Source organism: Chinchilla lanigera, unplaced genomic scaffold, assembly GCF_000276665.1.
Source record: "Chinchilla lanigera isolate Chin_1 unplaced genomic scaffold, ChiLan1.0 scaffold00047, whole genome shotgun sequence".
NCBI lineage: Eukaryota > Metazoa > Chordata > Mammalia > Rodentia > Chinchillidae > Chinchilla > Chinchilla lanigera.
Window position 1 is genome coordinate 17,816,881 of NW_004955448.1, and position 25,585 is coordinate 17,842,465.

Below are 25,585 nucleotides of genomic sequence, written 5' to 3' on the forward strand. Positions count from 1 at the left end.
AGGCCCGGGGATATAGCTCAGCGGCACAAGCGCCTGCCTGGCTGGGAGGTAGGGGCAAGGCAGAGAGTTAAACCCTTCAACATACGTCAACATACAACAGCACAAGGCAGTAATTTCCGTTCCAACCCAACAGGCAAACACTAGTGTTTAGCTGCGTGTGTACCACTGAGGGCAGGTCGAGTTGGGGTGTGAACTTAAAGTGCTTTGGCTGCCCCGAGTCCTGCCCCCCGTGGCCTGCGCCTTCCCTAGGGCCTTGCCAGTTGCTGCCCACGTGGCCTCTCTCTTGCGTTGTCTCTGCTCGTTTCTGCAGCATTTCTCAGGGATGTTCAATGTTACTGGAATCTCTAGCTTCCCAGGGTCTCCATTTCACCTTGGGCTTCTTGCTCATAGCCTTACACACTGCCCTTTCATGGAATCCTGGCAAAGACTGTGACCTTGTCACACATTTTTTCCTAGCCTCCCAGGTCGTCTTTTGAAATTAGGTAGAATATTTCAAAACTTCTTGCATTTTGCATGTCTGAAAAACCACCATCGCGTGGATGATACCAATGTCAGCTGCCAGTGTGAAGGGTCACTGGGCCCCTTAGACCATGCTGCAATGGCCTCTGAGTACCTAGATGGCTGAACTGGGGAATATATTTCCTGAGGTGGCCCTGAATGAAAGTTTATGATTTTGCAGTCTGAACCTTGAGATGGGTGAGGTCTTGAGGATTTCTGAGATGCCCCCAGGGATCTTTCTTTTTGTCCCTGTAATTATATTTAATGCAAATATTTTCAGTGTCCGTGCTTTTCTTTGCCACGACTTTGTAGCTGCTAACTTTCTGGTGAAACTACAAAGTTTTCAAATCATTCAGTTCTGCTTCTTTGCTCGTGCTTGTCAATAGAGATCTGGCTAAAAACATTCAGCAATACTTGTGCCACAGCCTAAGTGTTGGGAAGCCTTGACATTCCCTCTGCCAGATGAAGTTTTCTGCCACACTTAACCTCAGTCTCTCACACATGCTCAGGACCTGAGCAAAATGTAGACAAATGTCAGCCACAGTGTAACATCTGTGGTGTCTAGCCCAACTATCAATGGGGGTTTATTCCCAACTGAAACTTTTTGAGCCTGTCCTTTACTGCCCTCATTCCTATCAGCATTCTGGTTTTCCGAGTTTTGACCATGGTCACACATCAACTACTGTTCAACAGCAGTCTAGGGCTTCTCCATCCTACTTCTCCAAATGTTTCCAAAGTCTCCCACAAACCAGTTCTAACGGCTTACGAACCACACAGTCCGGTAGTCACAATGACAGCCCCACTCGCATTAGCAGTTTTCTGTATGCTTCAGCTTCCCCACTGCCAGCACAGTGTATGGAAATCCACAGTTTAAAAGGGGAGAGGTTTCTTTTGGTTCACAGTTTTAGTACATTCATTCCATGTCTGGCGAATCCCAAAGCAGGAGTGGCGTGATGAAAAGTCAAGCTGGAGAAAACTTCCTCATGCCATGGTAAACGAGAAGCAAAGAGAGCAACAGGAGGAGCCAGGGTCAAGAATGTACCCCTCCAAGTCAAACCCTCAGCGATCTGCCCCCTCACCAGCCCCTCCCTCTGAATGTGAGACTTTCATGGGAAACCGTGGATCTGAACCATGATAGCGAGCTTTCACTTCTTCATCTGTAAAACCCTGTAGCAATTCTTAACCTGATATAGGTTGAGGTGTTAGATGAGATGTTAAATAAAATCACTTAGTCGAAAAAGCTTTACCTGTCTTCTGAGCAGATGAAGAGTGATAGACGTTCCTTATGTGCTTCCTGATATCCTCGACCCCTCACTTACTCTCATCTTCCCAGGGGAAGGGGAATGAATTCTCTCCCTTGTGCATTTGTACAAAGAATGTGGGCTATGGAGAGCAGCCCTCCCTCTTGCCTTTCCTTTTGAATCTGCAGGTGCTTGTTGAGTGTTACTGTTCTGGTCTACTTTGCTATAATATGTGCTTGGCCAAGATCCCACATGGGGAAGACGCGGTTTTCCCATACGTCTGTTACCAGGTGAGAGAGCTTGCCTAGGGAGTTCATTGTTGCTACCCCTATAAGTCTTATTCTCCAGTTTTAATTTTAGCAAAAAGAAAGTTGACATTTTGTCTCCATCTGCTTATTCTAGATTAGATCTCAATTAATTTAAAAGTCAGGCAGGCAACATAAATTTGCTATTGGAATCTCTCAAAATACTAACATGTTACATTTGTCTAATGCATAGTAGACACTTAGGAAATTTCACTTCTCTTCTTTTTCATATCCTCTTATGCTGTTTGTTATTGGAGATTTAAAAAAATAAGTGCAAAGTTATCTTTCTCTCTCCAAGGAGCTTCCAGTTCAATAAAGGAGATCAGGTGGATACACAAACAGCTGTAGTGTAGGAAGGCAGGAGTACATACAAGGCAGGCACAAGAGAAGTGCTGTGGGAATTAAGAGAACAGAGAGATAACCCAGTGCTGAGTCAAAATGCGCTGCCAGGAACAGGGACAAACAGTAATCAGGCAGTTCTGGGACTGAACAACCCTACTTCCAGTTCCGTCGTTTCCTTAATATAGTTCCTTATAGAATTCTTCCTAGTAACCACTTGTCCTACTGTCTCCTTCCTCTCTTTCTTGATTGACACCAGGAGAAGGAATCTGAGGTTTCAACAACAAAGCTACCACTGCCACACCCAGAGCATCCATTGCAGAGACTCGGAGGGTATTCTTACTTGAGTCTTTTAGACTGGAAAGAAAGCACGTACAGTTCAACGCTGAAGCTGCCTTTTTTCCTTTTAAACCAGTCTTTAAAATGAAATCCATCATCACCCCCAAATAATTCAGAATAATAATTTTAACATCTCATTGTTCAGATTTTACTTACAGTAAACACCACATTTGGAAGTGATGAAAGTTGGAGGAAAACATAACTGACGCAAATTGTCCAAAATGAGCTGAATCACTTCCTGCACTTCATTAGGGACATGCAGATGTGTGACCGCTGTAGCTTCCCCAGGTAATGCCGAAGGAATTAGGGCAAACGGGGCTTGTGTCGCTGACTGACACAGAGAACATCCCTCACAGAGGCCTCTTGTTGCTGGTAGGTCATAGCGAAAGTTTACCATAGAAAAACCCGCTGCTTCGTCAACCTGTGACGCTTTCAGAGACACTGAATCAGATGCAGCCAGTCAGGGAGAAGAGAATGACCGCTCAGTGTGTCTGGGAGTGGTGGGCCACAAGAGACCTCCTTCTCAAAGTTTGCCTCGCGGTCCTTTAATTTTACTTTACTTTAGGGTGAAAGTTTTATAGTATGAAGAACAAACCTTTTGGTCTCAGTCATAATTATTTTGAGTTTCTTTTGTCAGTAGGTTTTAAAATGAGCTGATTCTTTTGAAATTATATTATATTATATTATATTATTTATTTCTGAGAATACTTCCCAAATGAACACTCTGTCTTGAATTTCTCGGGTGTGTGTTTATGCGCCATATAATATTTAGACTTTGGAATCTCACCGATGAAAGGATAGATATGAGCCTACATTCTAAAGGGTATCTTTTTTAAACATCTGAAATGTAGAAGGTTGGTTTGTGCTTTTGAAAAATCCATATTTCTTTCTATTGCTATCATAAAAAGCAGTCATGGATGACTGGCTTTTTAATGTTGTTTTTATAAGAAATTCGTTTATCAGTTTCTAAGTAATAAAGGCATTTTCCTTCCAATAAGAACATATTAAAGGGGTTAAGAATACATATATGTGATTTTTAATTAGTTAGAAATGAGGTAAAATTGACTTGATATTTTGGAAATGGCTTATATGTGCTTATGTTTTAGTTTATCCACTGAAAACCAATGATTCTCAGCATAAAAATTCATAGATAGAAATGAATGTTTTATATCTAAAAATCTATGTAGCTCATTTCATCAGTTGAAGTTTCACTTTTTTTGTTTCATTCTATTTCTCAATTTCATAACATACCAGGTCTTTTTTTCCATGAATATAATTAGTATCAAAACAAATAGATATCACTAATTTTATTTGTCCTAGTGGGTACATTGGATGGGCATATTCCACATGTATTACCAGATAAACCTAACACCCACAAGGATATTACTTACCTTTCTACTTTTTATCTTCTGTATAGGTGTCTCAGTGGTAAAAGTATATTCCGAAGGAGGGTAAATGGTGTAAACATGTTGAGTACTTCATGCTATGACAAACATAAAAGCACTGAGCCAGCTGATTATGGACATAATATATATGGTATATTTGTGTCCTTTACATTTGAATGAATATATACATTCATTTCATATATATAATGAATATAAATATATATATCAAAGATAGTTCATTCAAATTTAAAAGACATAAAGAATATGGAACTTTTTTAAAATAAAGGGCATGGTAGGCCTCAGAGATTATAGGCTTATTGTAATGGTTGATATATTGTGTCAACTTGAGAAGTCTAGAAGCTTACCTAAGTAAAGCAGCAATTCTACATCCTAGGGTATAGAGGACATGCCCTAGGGAATCTGTTTGCCCTCTAGGAAGTTGTAATGGTTGATTCACTGTGTCAACTTGAGAAGTTTAGACGTTTACCTAAGTGATTTAGCAGGGGTCCAGGTCCTCACTTTGTAAACATCCTGAGCCTGTGCAAGAGGAGGGCACAGGGATGGTGTGAGTGCTGCACCCACCCCAGGGCAGGTAGCCTGTTTACAATATAAGGGAAAAGAGAGGCTTCTTGCCCCCCTTTTTGTGCTTTTGCTGTCTTCTGTCACCTTGAACGGTTGCCCCTCTGCCGAGTCGCTCTGTCTTGGAGCCAGCTTATTGTGGACTGAAACCCCCACAACCTCTGAGCGAAATTTAGCTTTCCTTTCTTAATTTTGAGCATCAGGTATTTTGTCCCAGCAATGAAAGAAACGTAACCAAGACACTTACGTGATTATATGCTAAATATTGAGGGTAGTTTATCATAAATCAATTATTATCATTCAAATATGATGTGATTTTGAATCCGTATTGCCGATTGAGAAAAGCAGCTGATCCATTATAAAACCTTTAATAATACTGTTAACGGTAGTCCACCCGACACTGCTGAAAGGCACTGTTTACTGTAGCAGGCCCTTGCTGGCTAGGGACATATCTATGAAGGGGACAGATGTTAGCTTTGATCGGTCTCAACTTGTTAGTAGGTCCTATTGACTCCCGCTTCAGAGGTGAGATGGAGGAGGAGAAAACAAAGATGCCATTAGTTTCCCTGCCTATGGGGACATGAAAAGTCAAGGGTGTTTACAGTTCACAGTATAATTAAGCACACATGTCTAGGTATACAGTTCTCTGGTTTCACCACACTTACGAAAGCGAGACACCTTAAATTGTGCAGCATTCCCAACAATGCCATGAACCATCCAGTGTCCTTTCTTTGCTTTAGTGTATTTAATTTTTTAGCATCATCAAAGTGACCCTTGTGCTAATTCATCAAATTTGTATATGACAGTAAAGAAAAGGGCAGTTATAAATTGTAGTTAACTAGTGAGAAAATGAGTTGTTTTGAAATCATCTGGTAGTATATGTGCATTTGAGCAAGGGAACTAGAAGCTTCTGCATTTAAATCAGTAACTGTAAAGGACATGAATTCTATAAAATTCAAAGGACTAAAACACCTAAAAAATGTTGTTTATTTATTTTACATATTATCTTATATTTTAAATAATCATCACATTTTGGAGGTCTGATTGAATTCTGGCTGGAAAACACATTAAAATTGCAGTTGAGAAAATTAGGTTAATTATAATTCATTAGACACTGTCCTTATTAAAAGCGAATTGATTTAATCCCTATAAAAAGCCCTAAGGCATGAGAAAGGAAAATAGCTATGTAAAAAGGTAGAGTGTTCAACAATTTAAAAAGATGCAGCAGTATATCGTTTCTGCACTTGTAATATGCATATGGATCGCCTAGAACTTGATAAAATGCACATTTGGTTGAACAGGTATGGGATGAACATGCGAATCTGCACTTCTCACAGGGTCCCAGGAGATGCAGGGCTATTGACAGAGCACAGAGTAGAAAGGGTTCTGTTACCCCTTCCTTTCAGTTAGTTTGTCAGATAATTATTAAACATTTCCTCATTATAATAGACGCGTAGTCAGAGAATACAAAAGAAGGTCTCTGGAGCTTTTAAAAATAGCTGTATTTATTCACATATCCTATAATTTGTCTTTTTTGAAGTGTACAACTTAATGGATTTCAAGACGTTCACAAACATATGCAGTAGCAATCACAGCCAAGTTTAGAATATGTGTCGATGCCTTTCAGTATTACATTATTATTACCTTTTCTTCTATTTAGGGTACTGTTTACAAGTTTCATCCTCTTTTGGCATATAGAAGTGTTTCATTCCTTTTTATGGCCACATAATATGACATTGTGTGAACATACTACTTCCTGTTTATGCCTTTGTAAGCTGATGAGCATTTGTGTTGCCCCAACCTTTTGGACCTTCTTGACTAGTGCTTATTTAAACATTCACATGCAAGAGTTTGTGTATAAACAAGTCTGATTTATCTTGAGTATATCCCTGTGAGTGTAGTGGCTGGGTTTTATGGTAATTCTAAATTTTACTCTGTGAATTTTTAGTTTAGATAAATAAGATTTTAAGTGTAGATATTAATATGTGTACACCTGTGATATATGTATATCAAACAGTTGAGTTCATGAAGAAGGTTCTTGGCCAAATAATTTTGGAGGACCCTGAGTATTAAATCTCTGTTAAGGAAAACCAGGTAAAAGAGGCACCATTTAATTTTGTTTCACTTAAATTTCCCAAATACAATTTCCAAAAATATTTATAAATCTTGGAAACTCAAATACTATCAACTCAAGGATTTTGTGTTTGGTAGAATTCATTTTGAGAAATTTTCTGCAGATAGAAACAAGACTTATTAGATAGGGCGAAGAGTGTATCCAGGGAACCAGTGGATGATGGTTCATTAGAGCTGGACAGAGGATCACTTTACCGCAATAAGAAAATCCCGTAGATAAATGGGTAGTGGTGGAGTTTTCAATGGGAGATATCTGAGCAGAGCAATGACAGGTTGGAAATGTGATTTCTGAAAGTTTTGTGGCCTTGATGTTTTGGCTAATGTATAGACAGAAGAGTATGGAAGTGCCTGGGGAACCATTTATAGTCAGTGAAATTTTCCAGCTATTGATATAAATAAATTAGACTAGTCAGTAACTTCTTATGCCACACTGGGCCCAGGGGAAGGGGAAAATGTCAGAGTGTTTGTAAATAAGGTGAAATATAATATGGAATGAATTGTTGATATTAGAAATAATAAATGCAATGGGAGAAGTATATCTTTAAACCACTGAATAGAGTGATCATATACCAACCAGATTTTTTAAAGTATCTATGCAAGACTGTCTACATTTATATGAAATTCCAACCCATTTATTCACGGTTTCTCATATGAAAGTGAGAACTTGGTTTCTGTGCATTACTGCACCATAGGAAAGGTTTCGATACGACCATCTGGCGGAGTCTGCTTATTATCTTCATTAAAACCTAGGCTTTCTTTTTATGCTAATTCCTACTAGTGTCCATTAAATTCTAAGTTAAGTCAGTTTCAAATTAATGAGAAGTATGATAAAAGACAGAAACTTCCGCTGCATGTTACTACTAATTATGTTGTTGGGGTATGGTATTTAGCACTGCTCAAATCTGGTTGGAAATAAGTTCCGTCTTTGATGAGATGACCCGTCTATACTTTTGTTCCTGTTACTCTATTTACCATTTCCCTTTTCTTGGATGTCAACAAAAAACAGAATTGCCAGATGGTTTCCAAAGAGAAGTGAGCAGCAACTGCTTTTTTAGAAAAAGATTCTTTATATACTAATAAGTAAGCAAACGAAAAGAATATTCACTTAAAAGAAAAGAAGCCTTCTGTCAGAGTCTCAGAGTTAATTATGTGCTCTTGTTTCTACCAGAATGAGTATGACAAACATAGGTAACAGTCCCCAAATGAAGCAAAAAGATAGATCGCTAAGCATCACACATTGTCAACATGACACACAACACAGACGTCCCCTGGCCATGATTCTTTCTTCAGAATTTTAAGCATCCATACTTGAGTGGTTCTCTCCTGTTTAAGTAAGATTCAAGATTCTCCTTGTTTTTCCATGTGAACTTTGACAGTAAAATAGCTCACTTGGGCATAAAAAGACCTCAGTGATAGCTTCTGCCCCACTGACTGTACAACTCTGCACACAGACCTCAAGCCTTTATTTGCCTAATGTATAAAATGATATAGTAGTCAATGGAAAAATATCAAAAGCTTTTCCCAGGTTATAAAGTCCATAATTCTCAAACACAAACCTAAAGCCTTTAATCTTAAAACTGAGTTCCATGAAACAGAACAGGAAAATATTTCTAGATGTTATAATGACAGTTTAAAAACTGCTTCCCTGAGCCAGGTGTGATGGCACACACCTGCAATTTCTAGCACTTGGGAGGCTGAGGCAGTAGGATTGTTGTGAGTGCAAGAGTAGCCTGAATGACATAGACCCTGTCTCAAAAACAGAAACAAATAAACAAATAAACGCTACTTTGCTGTACCCTCTGCTATGTAGAGAGCTCAAGGTATCTAGTAAATTCTGAGATTATATTGGGATGCAAAAGAGAAAATCACACAAATCAATTAAACTGTATCAGAAATTATAGGCCCCATGAAGTTGGCCTGGTTGTCTAGATAAAAGTTTAACATAAGTTTGTTTTCCACTTAGGAGCTGTTTCTTTGTCTCTCAGTTAGAAAACAATAATCTTGGGTTCCTGAGATATTAGATAACTACTTCTGCTCAATATATTCACGTTGTGCTTTTTGCCAAAGTCAACACAAAACCAAGTAAAGTAAAACTTAAAATTGACTCTTTTCTCAGAGAGGCTTGAAGAACCCGTTGTATCTTTTTCCTTTTCTTTCTTTCTCTTTTATTTATTTGTTTATTTATTTTTTGTGGTGTGTACTTGTGATTGAACCCAAGGACTTTACACTGAGCTATATTTGCAACCCTGTCATTCTTTATTTTGAGACTAGGTCTCACTAGCTAAATTGCTTAGTCGCCAGCACTGAGCTAAAATGTGAGATCCTTCTGCATTGGTTTCCCAGAGTGCCGTGATCACAGGTGTGTGGCTCTGACCATAACCTTTTGCTATTTACAGAGCCTAAGAAAGCATGTGACAAACAACGCACAGGACATCTCTATGTAGGATGGGAAAAGTATATTCAACCATGCCCAAGAAAGGTGGAGCCTCAAACAATAAATTTTTAAATCCCAGTTCTATGTGCAAATGAACAAATTAGACTGTTTTTTCCACTGAACACTTATCTAACCAACTCCTTTTGTGAGATCTTAATAGGGTACAAAGGAGAGAGAGAAAAAACGAAAGCACACAGTAATTTGAGCCTGGAAAGTCTTCGTGTGTTGCAGAGTTTTGATGAGCTCACACCAGCTCTGTCAGGTGCCTTACTTCCTCGAGTCTTTGTCGGTGGTCCTAAAGTCATCCAGGGTGCGGAGCTGTAATTTACCTTCGGGTAACTTGGCGTTCTTAATGCGAATTGGTAGGTGTCTAAAGAACTTTCTTGTGTAGGAAGGAGTCTTTGGTAAACTGTGCTGTATAAATCTTTAACTCATTAAACTTACTGTTTAACACAGACCCAGTTCTATCTCAGCGCAGACATTCTTTATACTCAGTGATTTATCAGGTGAAAATCATTTCCTAACTCACTGTAATCACTGCCATTGTACCCAGCTGATCTCTTAGTACATTGCTACCATATTATTCTGACTTCTGGTGATCTCAAAGCTTCCCCTAAACCAGTGGTGACGAACCTTTGGCATGTATGCTGCAGAGGGCACGCAGAGCCCTCTCTCTCGGCACGCAAGCCGCGTTGCCCCAGCACTGCCCCCGCAGCCGAGCACTCAGGTGTAACTGCAGTGTTGGCACTTTGCAGTAAATAAATTGGTTTTGGGCTGCAGTTTGGGAACTTGGCCTCTAAAAGATTCATCACTGTTGCTCTAAACTGTCCCCCCGATACACTACAGTCTGAAACAGACTAGATGTTTCAGCTGAAAACTCATGCCACAACTCAATAAATTTTTTTCAATTAAAAACAAAAATAAGAATTCAGTGTAATCACTGAATATTTGAAAGCATAGTTCAAATATTAAAATATGTCTAAAAATTAAATAATTCTAATGCTTGTCATTAAGTGCAAGGAATATTACTCTCACAGATATTCAATTGGGCCTTTCGAAACTTGTTGCTGTAAGAATGATCAACCATAGAAGTAATTTAATTTGGGCAAACGCATAAAAGGCATTCCGAGGGGTAGAAAAAACAGACTCTAGTCCAGTCTCTGCTGGTACTTGTGGAATGTGTTTTCTCAAATCTAAAATGAGGGTACTAATATCTGTGCTGTCAAATTCATGACATTTTTTGAAAACCTCATGAACAGTTTAGTGAGAAATAAATGTAATTGTAAAGTTTGCAAATTTGTGAAAGTTCTTCATTTATAAACTGATGGATGTTTTGTTACAATCTTCCTGAGTCCCATTTAACCAAGGGCATAGTCAAGTGAGTTAGATTTGATCAAAAGAGTAATCTTGAAAATATATCCAACTCTAAAAGAAAAAGGAAAAGATATTGGGATAAGACCTAAGGTAGGGATAGGTAGAAATGTAGTTTCTCCTTTTGAAGCCATGGATAACCTGATTCTAATTTCACCTTTTATGAAGTATCATATCCTCGTCTCTCTTGTAAGAAAAGTCATGGAAAAATTTACAGTGGGAACGTTCCTTAGTGATCACGCAGTATTATCACTAAAATAAATAAGGAGAGGATGATGTCTTAGAAATTTACTGAAAGATTAGAGGTGGGGAGACTGAGATGGAGGCAGCACAGGCCTCTCAGGGTCACCTCCCTGAGCTTTCCTGAGCTGTGTATTTATCCATAGTCCTTTGGACAAATGCCCTGTGAGAGTGTAACATGACATGTGATACTGATGTGTTAAGTCGGGGATCTCTCTCACCAGACTGTGGATGCCTTGATGATAAAGACTGCACCTTCTCCACCCTCTAGGAGAGCTGACTGGGGCCTTGAACGGGACTTGGCGTAGATTTCCAGTGCATCCTTCCGGGGTGAGAGGTGCTGTGCAGGATCAGTGCAGACACTGGAGAGACAGGATTTGGTAAGTTTTTAGTGAAGCATTGCAGTTCTTAAATGTTAAGGAGCTGTTTTTAGGATATGGCACAATATAAATTTTACATAAAATTTAACACAAAACTTAGTCCATAGACTTGATGCAAATATTTTTTCAGGATAATTCAAGAAAGCATGAATAATTTCTAATGCCTGAGTTCCTATCTTTAATTTCGTAAGTTTCTTAAAAATGGACTTAAGCGGTGATGAATTTTTGCTCCAAAAATAACAATTTTGTTTGAATAAAATGTATTTTTAGGTTAGAATGGGATATAGAAGGAGGTATTACAAAAGTCAGAGGAACATGTCCTCTAGATAAACCTAAAAGCATAGGAATCTGTCAAAGCATAGAGAGCATTGTAATTATTCTGTAAAAGGAAGTTATAAAAAGCATGTGAATTGAACATATCCTAAATTATAGTAACGACATGACTTCAACTTTTGCCAGATGTCTTACAGTCCCATTTTCTAGTATTTTTGAACAGACATAGCTATTAAAATCTATAAACAGGTCGTATTATTCTCAATCTTGAACATACCAAGAATGTATACAATCTTCGAATGCACTTGAAGGAAATTTTAGGAGGAATAGTGTAACATCCAGGCTGCTCCCCCTTGGTTTTCAGTAGAAATGTTTCATCGGGTAAGTCTCACTTTGTCCACCTTGCCTGCGATGAGACATAAATTTTTTGCCTACTAATCACAAGTCTCAAGATCTGGGAAAAAGAAGTGCCCAGAACAGGCTGTGTATTTTTATTGCCATCTCGGATCAAACTGATGCAGTTTTTCGTGAGAGGACTAATAAAAGTCACAATCTGTATCGAAACACCCCTGTATTTTATGGACCCATCTGATATACCCCTAAGAAAGTTCTAAAACAATCCATAATAGATTTCACAAGAACCTCAGATCTGCCAGACCTCTCATTAGGAGCCCAATTTTAACAACTACTTCCGGCATGGCTGTCTGAAAAATGTTAGTGGGATTGTGTAATATTGAAAGATTAGTAGCTGAGGGACAGGAAGCTCAATTATTGAAAACTCAGGGGCTGGGGATTTAGCTCAGCGGCAAAGCGCCTGCCTGGCAAGTGCAAGGTCGTGAGTTCGGTTCCCGGTACCAGAGAAAACCCAAAAAAAAAAAAAAAAAAAAAATTATTGAAAACTCCAGCTAGATTGCTATTTAGAGCAGTTTTACAAACAAAATTCCATTTTGTGCTTATTTTCAGAGAACAGACTTGTATTCATCAAATATGTAATTCATTGAAAATGCCAATGATCTGCCTGAGAAGAAACAGTAGAGTACAACAAAAATACCTCTCAACTTGTTAAAGCATGATCACTCATCTTATGATTGACGTTTTGCTCACATAGCATTTGCTTAATTGATAATTTTATATAAAATGAAAAAGCCACAGTCTCTGCCCAGCCTAGTGCTCACAAAAAAGACAAACAGCACAGTCATACATGGGATTGTCTTTCATATATATATATATATATATATATATATATATATATTTGCTCTTAGATTCTCTGTTTGAGAAGGTATATACCTCTGGCCCCAGACCTGCTTATAAAAGTGTTACTTACCTAGAATTCCCTACCTAAAGCAAAAATGTTAGCAAATGAAATGATGATGCAATCATTAGAAAAAATAAGAGAGTAACCTATGTTGGGATGAGACGTTGCTTGCATCCTATTAACCTTTGCATAGGTGCATAAATATGTGTGTATGTATTGGTATTGAAAGTATCTCAGTAAATTTCTAAGAAATTATTGTTATGATATCTGCATCTTGGGGGACTTAAGGGAGAGACTTCCTTTCAATTATCTCCTCTCTGCTCTGTTTTCATTTTTTCTTAAACTCAGCATGTAACACTTTTATGACAAGAAAATAAATGACCCAATTCAGTTTCCTCAAATTCTAGCATATTTTACATCAGGTAGAAGTATAAAAATAATGTAATGTGTTTGTTAAGTTCAAAATGTGCATGGATGTCTCTAATTATCATTAACTACCTAAAAGAAAAGCCAAGACATGGATATTAGACTACTACCACTTACAGTAGACTTTAGAATAAATAAACCCAATAACTTCCCACACTTGCTAACAGGGTATATGCTGTTACTCTACTAAGTATAATTGGGAAACTTTGGTCAGTGTTCATTTTGATCATGCAACATGGTCATCCAATGCCACTTTAGCATCATGCCTGACAGCATACTCCAGGTTTTAGTGCATTACCTAACCCACTGAGCTCATTTCAAAACAGGTATTCAGACTTGGAATTTTAGGATTGAAATAATAATGTGTTCTTGTTTTGTTTTAGTATCCTATTCATAAATGTCTAAATTCCTCAGTCTATTAATGTCTTAGCATTTATTCAACATTATTTTAAATCTGCAAAGACCCCTGGGCCAGAGGTAGGCCAACGTTACAGAATACATCATACTGGAGATAATTTCTCCCAGCTGCCTTCACTGTTTCATTCCTAATGATTACCTAATCTAAGGTGAGACAAAAAGGAAAAAATTGGATAAACTAAACATCACAGGTCCCGGGTACAACTGAGTCAATGGCAGTTTTCAGTACCCTGCAACAATAAAACAAAAAATGTGGCCTTTTTGGGACAATTACTTACTTTACTCATAGGAAAGGCTGAGCTCCCTGTTTTGCCATGAAATGGGGCACTGGGTTTGCCTTTCACTCTGGTGTATCTGCTTGCTTTTTAGGTGATCACTCCCAAGCTGTTACTGCAACTACTTAGGTGAAATCTCTCTGTTCCCAGCAAGACCTAGACTTTCCAAACTGGCTTTTATGCATAGCTCACTTCACTATGTTAATGATATCTTTATGATCAAGTCTGCAACCTTTTTCTTTTTTAATTTTTGTTGCTCAATTTATGCTAATTTTAGTTTGCTATTTGCAGTATTACGAGTTAGAGCCATGGCCTTTAAGGTTAATAAGGCATTAGAATGATTTGCGGATTTATTTTCATATCGAGGTTATAATTTTTTTAAAGCTAGAGGAGAAAAAATTTAGAAGCATTAAGGAAGACCCATGACATGATTTATCATCTGGAACCACTTATTTTGAGGCTCATTTTTTGTTGTATATAAATGAGAAAATTGCCCAAATTTTCTAGCACTGTTCCGATTTAATATAAGCTTACTCTTTTAAATTTAGGCAAAGTTTTAAAATGTTACGGAGTAAATCTATTGATTTTATTACATTTTATAGAAATACATTTATAAATGAAATATTTCTATTAATGAGTTCAAAATTTTGTTTCAGAATTAAAATCCATATTTTTCCCTCTCTGTAAGGTAGGAAATATGAAGTATAATTACTATACAATGATGCTGAATATTCAGTGGCATAAAATTCTGCCTTTTTTGCAGTGAGGTTAATAGGGTGACAGATCAAGGCTGCCCAGTAATCAGCAAGAGCTTTGTGTACTTACTGGGGATCGATCTGCTCTGGCCCTGGCTGAGGTTTCATGAGCTACTTTTATGTACTCGACTTAATGTCGATGGAGAAGTGTGAGTCTTAGGTCTGGGCAGAACTTCCAGGATAGTTGCTGTGACCCCAGGAGTGCTCCTGTGAGCTACCGCTCAGGTGCACGAGCACAGCTCTCACAGGGTTAGGGAGTACAATAATAATGATATGTCACGTCTAAAACGGGAGAATAAAGATGAGGCAGGAGGTGCTCAAATACTCAGAACTTTAGAGTAATACACGTTGATATGAAAAAGCATTGCATACCATAAAATAAGTATTTGTGGCTTATTACTTATAACAGTTGAAAACATCAGTGCAGCGAGAACATTCATGTTACTCTCGCTGAACCCTACGGCAGGTCTTCTCAGACTTCTACAGACCGGTCTGTAATTTCCGCCATTGTCCGCTGACCCTGCCAATGGATGGCATACTGCCGCAAAAAGCCTACTGAAGCCGATCTTTTCTAGATTTTCAGAGGACGAGGTAACAGGGGCTGAGGAGTGGCTTCCGTCTGTAAGTCATGAAATGGTTGAGCAGGTTCGGTTGAGGGGTGACGCAGAGGGAATGTCTGCTCTCCCGTCAATCCTGTGCGCCCGACACTTTAGCTTCCTCTGCTCCTGTCTGCACCACTTGCACAAGTGCGTGGAGGCCGGTGGCCTTGTGGTAAAACATTAGATTTGGGTTAAAAATTCTAGTTCTTCAATTTATTGATTATTATAAGATCATAATTTTAGGAATGTCCGTTTTCCTCACCGATAGACATACTAATACCCCTACTTTTCATGATAGATTATGTAAATGACAACAAATATTGCACGCAATCTACATGAGATGTACTTCACCTTTGCCTTCATTGTGACTAATGGTTTACACATTTGTCTGTCTTAGTAAACTCAAAACTCCCTGAGTCAGCTCCCGCTCTGATATGCATGTGTCTGCCAAGGGCCCTGCACATTCCTGGATCACAGAAGCATCATTTGGGTGCTCTGAAAGTCTCTGACTCTGCCGAAGGACGGACACGCTCTCCTTCCCATCCTACTTAACAAAAGGAGAAGTACTGTGTAGTAGAGCAAGGCGATTCGCTGGGCTTGTTTATCCTGATGACGCAGCTATAAAACTCCTGTGAGTTTCTTTGTTCACAGTGACAGCCCACTTTCTCATCTATAATTTGGTTCCCTAAATAGGTCTACTCTCTGAGAATATGATTCACTGTGAAGAATGGCCCAGGCGATTGAGCCTCTAATACATCCATAAATAGATTTCAGAGGCAGCTCTATGTGCCTGGCCCTCCTGGCCCTCAGTATGAACCGATGCATTCAAAACTCTGACCGTACCACCTTCAAACAGAGCAAGAAACAGGAAGATGGGCGAGTTTCCCTGAGAGCCACTTGTTCAGTTAAATCTGCCCCTGTATCCTGGCTAGAGGCCTGTACCCGTTTACAAGTTAAAATAGCAGCACCTTCCCGCATCTTTGCTTTTCGGGGATATCATTTCAATGCTGAATTTTATTTTTGTTCTGTTTTTCTATCCAACAATTTCAATAATATCAATAACCACTGATAATGAACACTTTGGTTTTTTATTTTAAAAGAATAATAAAAACAGAACAACATTAAAATACTAAGAATGTAGACAAAAAATAAAGCAAAAGCAATAAAAGTTATGCAGGGTTTCAGAACAAAATGATAGGAATTAACAGTGGTTGTTATATTACATATTGTTATCTTCAGCGAAGTTGCTCAGATTACCAGAAGTAAGAATGCAAGATTGATCAAACCATTAAAGAGAATAAAAAACCAAAACAAGAAAACATTAGAAATGATCCAGAGTTTCACTAGACAAGACGGTAGGTATTCACCAATGGTTGTTATATTGCATATTGCTGTCTTCAGATTAGTTGTTTAGATTACCAGATATAAGCATGGAAAATTGGCCAAAAAAAAAAAAAAAACCAAAAAGAATTTAAAAATTAAGCATTAACTGTTCCTTTCAATGATCCATTACACATCAGCAGTACAGCTATCCCAGCTGTCCTTCTATATACATATATATTTCCCTTCTTTCTTTCTCTTTCTCCTTTCTCTCATCTTAGCTGTTCTTTCTTTTGAACAATTTCTTTCCTTTTCATAATATCTATTTTACGTTTTATTTTTTGTTTACTCTTTCTGGTTCCTACACCAAGGAGACAATGTGATGTTTACACATGTGGGTCCAATTTATTTCTGTTATGAATATGGTCTCTAGTTGCACCCATGTTCCTGTAAAAGCCTTGACTTTATTTTTTTTAATAGCTGAGTAATACTGCATCGTATAAAAATACCACATCTTTTTTTACCTATTCCTCAGTTGATGGGCATTTGGGTTGTTTCCAAGATTTAACTATGACAAATGGCACTGCTATAAACATGGGTACACATATATCACTGCAGTATGATGTTTTTAATTCTTCTGGGAAAATACCCAGAAGGGGAATAGGTGGGTTAAGTGGAACTTCTAATCCTAGTTTTGTAAGAAATCTCCACACTGATTTCCAGAGTGTTTTCTCCAATCTACACTCCCACTAGCAGTGGAGAAGGGATCCTTTTTCCCACAGTCCCTCCAGCATTTGTTCCTGGTTGATTTTGTAATGATAGCCATTCTTTCTGGGGTGACATGGGATATCAGTGTTGTTTTAATTTGTATTTCTCGAATGGCCAATGATGTTGAACATTTTTTCATATATTTATTTGCCATTTGTATTTCTTCATCTGTGAAGTGTGTATTCATCTCACATGCCCATTTTTGGACTGGGCCTTTAAACATTGGGGTCCTGATTTTTTTTTGGTTATTTATATGTTCTAGATAGTAGTCCTTTGTCTGAGGGGCAGTTGGCTAAAATTTTTTCCCAATTTGTGGGTTTTCTTTTTACTCTGTTGGTGATTTCTTTTGAAGTACAAGAACTTTTCAATAAGTTGTGATCCCAGTTGTTGATTCTTTGAAGTATTTTCTGTGCAGTTTGATTATTGTTCATGAACTCTCTGCCTACCCCTGTCTTCAAGATTTCTACCTGCTTTCCCTTCCACTAGATTTACTGTTTCTGTTTTAATATTCAGATCTTTGATCCATTTTGACTTTAGTGCATGGTCATAGACATGGGTCTAGTTTTAGTCTTCAGCAAGTGCAAAGCCAGTTTTTCGAGCACTATTTCTTAAAGAGGCTGTCTTTCTTCCAGTGAACATGTTTGGCCCCTTTGTCAAAGATAAGCTGGCTGAGTGTCTTTGTAGTTGTGTCTTCTAATCTGTTCCATTGATATGCAGGTCTGGTTTTTTTTGCCAGTACCATGCTGATTCTTCAGAGTAGCTTTGTAGTATAATTTCATGTCAGGGACTGTGATGCCTCCTGCCTTTCCTTTGTTGCCCAGGATTGCTTTCGCTATTCTAGACTCTTCTGCTACCTGATGAATTTTAGGAATGTTTTCCATATATGTCTTAGGAGTACTAATGGTATTTTAATTGGGATTGCATTGAATCTGTGTAACAATTTTAGGAGTATGGCCATTTTCACAATGTTAGATCTCCCTATCCATGAGCAAGGAATATCTTTCCATTTTCTGAAATCTTCTTTGATCTCTTTTTTCAGAGTACTATAATTTTCACTGTATAGATCTTTTACTTCCTTTGTCAGACTGATTCTTAAGTTTTTCATTTTTTAGATGCTATTGTGAAAGGTGTGGTTTCCCTAATTTCCTTCTCAATCTTTTTGTTGTTTGTGTACAGGAATGCTATTGATTTTTCAGTGTTGACTTTGTATCCAGCTACACTACTGAATTTGGTTGTTAAATCTATAAGCCATTTGGTGGAGTTTTTGGGGTCCTCTATGTAGAGTATCATGTCATCTGTGAATAATGATAATTTCACTTCTTCCTTTCCTATCCTTATTCCTTTTATTTCCCTCTCTTATCTAATTACTCTGGCTAATGTTTCCAGAAGTATATTGAATAGGATTGGTGACAGTGGACATCCTTGTCTTATTCCTGATTTTAAAGTGAAAGCTTTCAATTTTTGTCCATTTAATATGATGTTGGCTATTGGTTTGTCATAGATGGCTTTTATCAGAGTGAGAAGAAGACCATCTATTCCTATTTTCTGTAGGGTTTTTTATCATGAATGAGTGTTGTACTTTATCGAAAGATTTTTTTTTGCATCTATTGAGATGATCATGTGATTTTTGTCTTTGGTTCTATTGATATGGTATATTACATTGATTTATTTGCGTATTTCTATGATTTGTGTCTGGATGTCCCCCCAGAGCCTCATGCAGTCATGGGCCAGGATTCTAGAGTTTATGATTGATTCATGGTCCAGTGTTGGAATTATGGATGTGAGTGATACACCTGCCCTGGGGCATATAGTTTTCATACAATGTAAGGGAGGGAAAGAGACTGCTTGCTGCTGCTCCCCCCTTTTGCTCTTGCTGCTTTTGCTATCTTCCATTGCCATGAACTTTTGCCCTCTGCCGTGTGCCACCCTGTCTTGGAGCCAACCAAGTATGTACTGAAACCATCACAAACTGTGAGCTAAATAAACCTTTCCTTCCTTAATTTTGGGCTTTGGATATTTTGTCTTAGCAATGAGAGAAAAGTAACCAAGACAGAATTTGGTACCAGAGAAGTGGGGTCATTGCTATGACTATACCTGATCATGTGGTTCAAAAGCCTTTGGAAATGGCTTGTGGGAAGCATTTGGAAAGATTTTAGCCAGATTTATGTTGCAAATCAAGAACAAAGAGCCCAGCAGGATGATTTAAAACATAGTGAGTTTGGACAGAAAGGAAACTCCAGTAAAGATGTGGACTGCAAACACAGAGCTGAGGAGATCTCCATGGCTGAAAAGGAACAAGAGAATCAAAAAGACGGCCTGAGGGCATCAAAGGAAGCAGCAAGTCTCCACCCTTTGCATTCTCAAAACTGCAAAGATGAAAGACTTTGCTTTGAGAAGAAAGCCACAGAGTGCCATGTTCCAGGATGGTAGCAGCATAGAGAATTTGTTCCTCAGAATCAGGTTCAGAATGCTCAGAAATCCAAGCTCTCAACCCCTATGGCCAAGAGAGAGGAAATCTTGGCTACTGATCCAGGTGGCAGCAGACCTTGGCATCATCAAGGTGGTGCCGGTTTTAGGCGCATACAGAATTCAAGAGTTCTGAAAGAGGCTTCCACCCAGATTTCAGAAGAGGGCCTGGGAGGCCAGGCAGTGTGCCTGTGAGAGGGCAGTGTGTGAACCTGTGAGTGTGAAGCAAAAAGTACAGTGGACACCTCAGAAGGTTGGAAAAGCCAGGAATGTAGATTGTCTGAGGAAAGCTGCAAGGAGGGAGAAAAGCAGGCCAAAGAGAGAAGCCATGGAAGCTATAACCTCCAGAAGTGTCACAGATGTAGAGTCACATAAGCCCTTTGGAGCTCACAATTTATCACAGATTGCCTTAGATACTGGACATGGAACTATAGAACTTAATGTTTGCCCTGCTGGATGTTGGACTTGCTTGGTCCTAATGCTATGTACCCTCCTGTTTGTAACTTTTGGAATGAAAATATTTATCTTGTGCCATTGAATGTTGGAAGTGTGTAACTTTTCATTGGTATGGGGTCTTGCAACTAAGAAGTTGCCTTATATCTAGGAGGAGACTTGGTACTTGGACTTTTCAGCAATGCTAAAACTGCTAGAATTTTTGTAACTCTTAGAGATGGACTAAAATGTCATTTGCATAAAGGGATATACATGAGTCTTTGGAAGGCCAGGGGTGGTATATTATGGTTTGTGTCTAGATGTCCCCCAAAGCCTCATGCAGGAATGGGGTGGGCTTCTAGAGTTTATGATTGTTTCATGGTCCAGTGCTGGGATTATGGATGTGAGTACCATGCTTGCTCTGGGGCAGGGAGTTTGTACACAGTATAAGGGAGGGAAAGAGGCTGCTTGCTGCCACTCCCCGCTTTTGCTCTTGATGCTTTTGCTGTGTTCTGCCACCATGGACTGTTGCCCTCTGCCTTGGAGCCAGCAGATTATGGACTGAAACCTCCACAAACTGTGAGTTAAATAAACCTTTCCTTCCTTAATTTTGGGCTTTGGGTATTTTGTCTCAGCAACAAGGGAAAAGTAACCAAGACATGTATATTGAACCATCCCTACATTCCTGGGATGAATACCACTTGGTTATGATGTACAATCTTCTTGATGATTTGTTGCAGTCTGTTTGCTAGTATTTTATTGAGAATTTTTACATCTATAGTCATTAAGGCAATTGGCCTGTAGTTCTCTTTTTTGCTTGGGTCTTTCTCTGGTTTTGGTATCAGGGTAATACTTGCCTCCAGGAATGAATTAGGGAGAATTCCTTCCCTTTCAATTTCATTAAAGAGTTTGAGAAGAATTGGCGTTAAATCTTCTCTAAATTTCATGTAGAATTCAGCTGTGAATTCATCAGGACCTGGGCTTGTCTTTGTTGGTAAGTTTTTTGTTACATTTTCAATTTTGCTGACTAATATTGAGTTATTCAGGATTTTTATGTTTTTCATTCAGGTTTGGTAATTCATATGTATCTAGGAATCTGTCCATTTGCTCTGTGTTTTCTATCCTATGAGAGTAAAGACTTTCGAAGGAGGTATTGATGATCTTCTGAATTTCTACAGGATTTGTAGTGATTTCATCCCTTTCATTCCTTATTGCATGAATTTCTATTTTTTCTTTCCTTTTTTGATAAGGTCGGCTAGGGGTTTTAAAATTTTATTTATTCTTTCAAAGAACCAACTCTTCAATTCCTTAATTCTTTGTATTGTTTTCTGAGTCTCCATTGTGTTAATTTCTTCTCTGATCTTTATAATTTCCTACCTTCTTTGGGTTTTGGGCTTGACTTGCTCTTTTTCTAGAAGCTTGAGGTGCAGCATAAGGTTGCTTATTTGTGCTCATTCTGTTTTCCTGATGTGGAAATTCATTGCTATAAATTTCCATCTGAGGACTGCTTTCATTGCATCCCACAGGTTCTGGTAAGTTGTATCTACATTTTCATTTGATTGTAAATAGTGTTTAATTTTATCTGTGACACATTGGTTGTTCAGGAGGATGTTACTTAATTTCCATGTGCTTATGGAGATTTTGTGGTTTCTTTTGTCATTAATTTCCAATTTCATTGCACCATGGTCTGATAGTATGCATGGGATAATTTCAATTCCTTTACATTTACTTAAACATGTTCTATGTGTTAGTATATGATCTATTTTAGAGAACATCCCATGTGCAGCTGAGAAGAATGTGTATTCTGATGTTACTGGGTGGAACACTCTGTAAAGCTCTACCAAGTCCATTTGATCATAAGTTTGGTTTAGTTGTGTTATTTCTTTGCTGATTTTTTGTCCAGTTGATCTATCTCTTTGTGATAGTGGGCTGTTAAAGTCCCCTGTTATGATTGTGTTACTGCTTTTTTCATTTTTCATGTTTGTCAAAATTTGTCTCATATAGTTGAATGCTTCTGTATTTAGTGCATAGATACTTATTATTGTTATCTCATCCTCTTGAAGTGTTCCCCTAACAATCATGTAGTGATTGTTTATCACTTCTTTATCTCTTTTGATTGTTCTTGGTTTGAAGTTCCCACTGTCTGCAAACAGAATAGCTACACCCACTTTTTTCTGGGTTCCTGTCACATGGAGTATTGTTTTCCATCCTTTGATTTTCAGTCTATGAATTTCCTTTTGAGTTAAATGTGTTTCTTGTATACAACATATTGTTGGACTTTTTTCTTCTTCTTGTCTGCTTCTTTTGATTGGTGAATTGAGAGTGTTTACATTGACTGTTATAACTGACATGTATTGGCTTATCTTTGTCTTGTCATTTTCCTTCTGTTGGTTCATTTTCCCCTCTGTTTAACTGCTTTCTGTGCTGGGTGGCTCCCTTCTGTTCTTAAAATTGTGCTCATCTTTATCTCTGTCTAGAATATCTTTTAGTACTCTTTGTAGGGTTGGTTTGGCAGTCATCAATTTCTTCATTTGTTCTTTATCCTGGAAATATTTTATGTCTCCGTTAATTCTGAAGGATAGTTTTGCCAGAAATATCAGTCGGGGTTGGAAGTTGTTTTTCTTCAGGACCTGAAATACTTCACTCCAAGCTCTTCCTGTCTTGATGGTTTGTGTTGAGAAATTTGCTGTGATTCTGATGGGCCTTCCTTTATACTTGATCTGTTTCTTTTCTCTAATGGCTTTTAATATTCTGTTCTTTTGTTGAATGTCTGGGATCTTGATCAGTATATGTCTGGGTGTAGATATATTTTGGTTATGGCTAATTGGAATTCTATATGCCTCACTTTTCTGTATGTCTGATTCTTTTTCCATGCTTGGGAAATTTTCTGCTATTACTTCTACAAATAGTCTTTTGATGTCATTTGTGTTGAAGCCTGGTGTTTTGTTGGTACCTCTTAATCTTACATTGTTTTTCTTTGCTCTGTTTTGCAGCTGTTGAATGGTTATTTACTGGTTCCTTGTTATTTTTAAAAGATCCTTCCTTTCACAATCATTAGCTACAATGCTGTCTTCGAGGTCTGAAAGTCTGTCTTCAGCTTTGTTTTAGTGGTTTCACCATCTTTTGATGGAGTTTTTAATTTCCTGGATATCTGTTTGAATCTGCTTCATGCGTTCTAATTCTGTCCTATGTTATGTATTGAAGGTTTCCATCATTTTTATGCCCCTTTATTTTCTTATCTATGTCTTTTTTAGGTGTGCTGAGCAATTCTTTCATTATTCTCATTTCTTTTTTTTACCTGAGAGATTATTTCTGATCTGATGTCTTCTATGGCCTGATGGAGTTGTTTCTTTACTTCAATTGCTATCATTTCAGAAATTTCATGTGTATAACTTCCAAGCTTTTCTGTGTGGATGTCTCCTGGACCTGTTCTGGGTGGAGTCTAGATTGCATTTTGCTCCTTCATTTTGTCATGTTTGAAATTCTGGAGGTTCTGTGGAGCCCAGCCTCATTCCTGCAATGGTTTCGGGGTAGCAGCGCAAGGACTACAAGGTCTCTGGTGCTCAGCATGGCTCCTGTGATGGTGTGTGAGGGCAGGGCATGGTCCCCTATGCTCCCTAAGCTTTCTGGGGTTCAGTTAGCTCCCATGCCAGTGGGGAAGCGGTGGGTGCATGGTCACCAAGGCTTCCAAAGCTGTCCTGGTGCTCAGCTTGGCTCCCGAGTGGGGTTCCTAAAGCTGTCTGGGGTTCAGCCCCACTTCCATGCTCGTGCAGGTGTGGGGCGGTCATGGTCACCTACATTCCTGAAGCTGTCTAGGGTTCAGCCTGACTTCCTGGAGGTGCAGGGGTGGGTGGGTTGTTGTCACTGAGGCTTGCAGAACTGTCTGGGACCCAGTCTGGTTCCCATGCCAGTGGGGAGGGGTGAGGGCACAGTCACCGAGGCTGCTGAGGCATCTGGGGTTCAGCTCGGCTTCTGCGTGGGTGAAGGAGGAGGCGGGTTGTGGTCACCCAGGCTCCAGAAGCTGCCTGCTACCCAACCCGTTGCCCACACTGCTGGGGGTGGGGTGAGGGCACAGTCACCGAGGCTGCTGAAGCTGTCCAGTGTTATGAACACTTTATTATTCAAATAATCTACTATGTGAAGTGGGAAGTATTCATATTTTTGTTTCTATTTATGAGGAAAATTAGGGTTCCCACAATTATGATTTCCTAATGATAAGTAAATTTAAGAACTAGCAATTTGTTTCTCTAAATGTAATGCTTTTATCGCAGTGCCACATGCTTCCACATACATCTTGCACAAAGATATTTATAAACCCTGTAATGAATATGTTGAAATGTGTTACAAATATCCTAGAAATGTTCGCTTCAGAAGCATAATAGAAATCTGATAAGAATTTTATGGAAGATAAGTCTATTGAATTTGTTTTAGATAATTGTCTGCTCTTTATGCATAATATCCTAGGTTTATTGGATATTTTAATGCATATTTCAAACTGACTTCAAGTCTATTTAAAATTTTAAGGCTGTTTGATCTGTTTCTAGGCCATGGCTGTTGTTTTCAGACACTCTGAACCTGGAAGCATTGTAATGATTTATTAACAAGTCCTTCTCAAGCAATTCATCAATGAAAATAGCACAAATGTATATGAATGTTAGTCTCTGTTTAGCGAAATATGTCACTTCTAGATCTCAGAAGATCTGGGAAGTTTAACACCACCTGCACTCTTTTGTAAGGGGTACAATTTAGTGTCTTTTTTTTTCTGAAGAAGGTAGGTAGACCTTACACAAATGGGAAGAGGATCTAGGGATAGCAGGAGAAGGAAGAGAAGAAAGGAGAGGAGAGGAGAGGGGAGGAGAGGAGAGGAGAGGAGGAGGTGAAAAGGATTAAGAATATGTATATATCAACTCCTCACAATAAATTTACTCATTAGTCATTATATATCACAAACATGTACTAATAAAAGTCAGACTTGAAGAGCAGGCCAAAGGCTGAAAGCTAGTGAGTAGAGTAATTTAGGGAATCGAGAGGTCTAAATCTTTGGATTAAGAAATTTTAACATGAATCATAGGCAAGCACAAATAGCAATAGACTTTGGTTATTTACTTGTGAAAACATTTACTTGCTCCTTGCAATTGTGTAAAGAAATCTTGACCTGTGGTCTGTGTGGAATACAGCACTGCCCTCTTTCCTCTGCCTCCTCATTGTCTCTGTTTATAATTGTTCCTTTCCTTTGTAAAATACTGTTAAGGATGGCTCATAAGGATCAGAATGTACATTGTTAAATGTCTCTTTTCTCTAATGTTATTCTTTTCTTATGAAAGAATATATGTTTTTATAGAACAGATATTTTTG

At 38.4% G+C, this 25,585-nt stretch overlaps 1 protein-coding gene across 3 annotated transcripts in view; it reads left to right on the plus strand.

Moving 5' to 3' along the window:
* LOC102013566 overlaps window positions 1-16,358 on the plus strand; it is a 399,641-nt gene extending 383,283 nt beyond the window's left edge. The window contains exons 5-8 of one of the 3 annotated variants that reach the window (XR_001235776.1): window positions 9,414-9,615; window positions 11,136-11,244; window positions 15,112-15,236; window positions 15,642-16,358. The gene's annotated coding sequence lies outside the window, so the exon portion shown is untranslated. Of the gene's footprint in view, window positions 1-9,413; window positions 9,616-11,135; window positions 11,245-12,480; window positions 12,760-15,111 lie in introns of those variants that run through there. The other 2 variants (XR_001235774.1, XR_001235778.1) reach the window with 2 other exon arrangements.
* The last annotated feature ends 9,227 nt before the right edge of the window (window positions 16,359-25,585 follow it).